Source organism: Hippocampus zosterae, chromosome 8, assembly GCF_025434085.1.
Source record: "Hippocampus zosterae strain Florida chromosome 8, ASM2543408v3, whole genome shotgun sequence".
NCBI lineage: Eukaryota > Metazoa > Chordata > Actinopteri > Syngnathiformes > Syngnathidae > Hippocampus > Hippocampus zosterae.
This window is the reverse complement of record NC_067458.1, coordinates 1,559,382-1,561,881: the sequence shown is the minus strand read 5'-3', so window position 1 is coordinate 1,561,881 and position 2,500 is coordinate 1,559,382. Positions and strand designations below refer to the sequence as shown.

General features: G+C 50.2%; 4 non-coding genes across 4 annotated transcripts; all 4 read right to left on the bottom strand.

Moving 5' to 3' along the window:
- Positions 1 to 163: 163 nt before the first annotated feature.
- On the bottom strand, positions 164 to 282 carry LOC127606528 (5S ribosomal RNA). The gene has a single exon (XR_007963830.1). It is a non-coding gene; the product is annotated as a 5S ribosomal RNA (ribosomal RNA).
- Positions 283 to 762: 480 nt separating this feature from the next.
- LOC127606662 (5S ribosomal RNA) lies at positions 763 to 881 on the bottom strand. The gene has a single exon (XR_007963955.1). It is a non-coding gene; the product is annotated as a 5S ribosomal RNA (ribosomal RNA).
- A 481-nt stretch (positions 882 to 1,362) lies between these two features.
- On the bottom strand, positions 1,363 to 1,481 carry LOC127606574 (5S ribosomal RNA). Its single transcript, XR_007963875.1, has one exon. It is a non-coding gene; the product is annotated as a 5S ribosomal RNA (ribosomal RNA).
- Positions 1,482 to 1,962: 481 nt separating this feature from the next.
- On the bottom strand, positions 1,963 to 2,081 carry LOC127606527 (5S ribosomal RNA). Its single transcript, XR_007963829.1, has one exon. It is a non-coding gene; the product is annotated as a 5S ribosomal RNA (ribosomal RNA).
- Between the last annotated feature and the right edge of the window lie 419 nt (positions 2,082 to 2,500).

The window sequence follows — 2,500 nt, the reverse complement described above, 5'->3', positions numbered from 1 at the left end:
CTCTGTTGGACATTAATTTTATTCCAAAGAGACGTTGATCTGTCAAATCAACGTGAAGGAAACGATTTCAAACCACAGGATAAGTGAAAGTTGAATGACGAATGAATGCCAAAATTTTTGGAAAGAGCAGTGAATCGTGTTGTGAATTGGAGGAGGGTGCAAAAGCTTACAGCACCTGGTATTCCCAGGCGGTCTCCCATCCAAGTACTAACCAGGCCCGACCCTACTTAGCTTCCGAGATCGGACGAGATCGGGCGTTCTCAGGGTAGTATGGCCGTATGCAAGGGAAAACGCGAAAAGTGTCCTCTTTATAGCAGACAGGGCACTTCCGGGTCGGGGGTGGAGTAGTGGGGTGATTTTTTTTTCATTTAATGACCTCCTCCCGAGAGCACGAAGGAGGGGCCCGCTCCCGTGGTGGTTTGAGCGCGCAGCCTGTCAGGCTCGCATACGGTCCTCTGCGAGCACGCAGATGCGGTATTTGATGTTTGTTGCAAAAGTGGGCACTTCCAGTGGAGGTGCAAAGGCATCCAGCAGGCGGAAATCCCAAGCTGCTTCATGTCCAAGTGCTATCATGACCGATCCCCGTGCAGACGGCTCCCTCTGTTGGACATTAATTTAATTCCAAAGAGACGTTGATCTGTCAAATCAACGTGAAGGAAACGATTTCAAACCACAGGATAAGTGAAAGTTGAATGACGAATGAATGCCAAAATTTTTGGAAAGAGCAGTGAATCGTGTTGTGAATTGGAGGTTGGGTGGAAAAGCTTACAGCACCTGGTATTCCCAGGAGGTCTCCCATCCAAGTACTAACCGGGCCCGACCCTGCTTAGCTTCCGAGATCAGACGAGATCGGGCGTTCTCAGGGTAGTATGGCCGTAAGCAAGGGAAAACGTGAAAATTGTCCCCTTTATAGCAGACAGGGCACTTGCGGGTCGGGGATGGAGTAGTGGGGTGATTTTTTTTTTTCATTTAATGACCTCCTCCCGAGAGCACGAAGGAGGGGCCCGCTCCCGTGGTGGTTTGAGCGCGCAGCCTGTCAGGCTCGCATACGGTCCTCTGCGAGCACGCAGATGCGGTATTTGATGTTTGTTGCAAAAGTGGGCACTTCCAGTGGAGGTGCAAAGGCATCCAGCAGGCGGAAATCCCAAGCTGCTTCATGTCCAAGTGCTATCATGACCGATCCCCGTGCAGAAGGCTCCCTCTGTTGGACATTAATTTTATTCCAAAGAGACGTTGATCTGTCAAATCAACGTGAAGGAAACGATTTCAAACCACAGGATAAGTGAAAGTTGAATGACGAATGAATGCCAAAATTTTTGGAAAGAGCAGTGAATCGTGTTGAGAATTGGAGGTGGGTGCAAAAGCTTACAGCACCTGGTATTCCCAGGCGGTCTCCCATCCAAGTACTAACCAGGCCCGACCCTGCTTAGCTTCCGAGATCGGACGAGATCAGGCGTTCTCATGGTAGTATGGCCGTAAATGCAAGGAAAAACGTGAAAATTGTCCCCTTTATAGCAGACAGGGCACTTGTGGGTCGGGGGTGGAGTAGTGGGGTGATTTTTTTTCATTTAATAAACCTCCTCCAGAGTGCACAAAGGAGGGGCCCGCTCCCGTGGTGGTTTGAGCGCGCAGCCTGTCAGGCTCGCATACGGTCCTCTGCGAACACGCAGAGGCTGGACTTGAGGTCTGTTGCAAAAGTTGGCTTTTCCAGTGGAGGTGCAAAAGCATCCAGCAGGCGGAAATCCCAAGCTGCTTCATGTCCAAGTGCTATCATGACCGATCCCCGTGCAGACGGCTCCCTCTGTTGGACATTAATTTTATTCCAAAGAGACGTTGATCTGTCAAATCAACGTGAAGGAAACGATTTCAAACCACAGGATAAGTGAAAGTTGAATGACGAATGAATGCCAAAATTTTTGGAAAGAGCAGTGAATCGTGTTGTGAATTGGAGGAGGGTGCAAAAGCTTACAGCACCTGGTATTCCCAGGCGGTCTCCCATCCAAGTACTAACCAGGCCCGACCCTACTTAGCTTCCGAGATCGGACGAGATCGGGCGTTCTCAGGGTAGTATGGCCGTATGCAAGGGAAAACGCGAAAAGTGTCCTCTTTATAGCAGACAGGGCACTTCCGGGTCGGGGGTGGAGTAGTGGGGTGATTTTTTTTTCATTTAATGACCTCCTCCCGAGAGCACGAAGGAGGGGCCCGCTCCCGTGGTGGTTTGAGCGCGCAGCCTGTCAGGCTCGCATACGGTCCTCTGCGAGCACGCAGATGCGGTATTTGATGTTTGTTGCAAAAGTGGGCACTTCCAGTGGAGGTGCAAAGGCATCCAGCAGGCGGAAATCCCAAGCTGCTTCATGTCCAAGTGCTATCATGACCGATCCCCGTGCAGACGGCTCCCTCTGTTGGACATTAATTTAATTCCAAAGAGACGTTGATCTGTCAAATCAACGTGAAGGAAACGATTTCAAACCACAGGATAAGTGAAAGTTGAATGACGAAT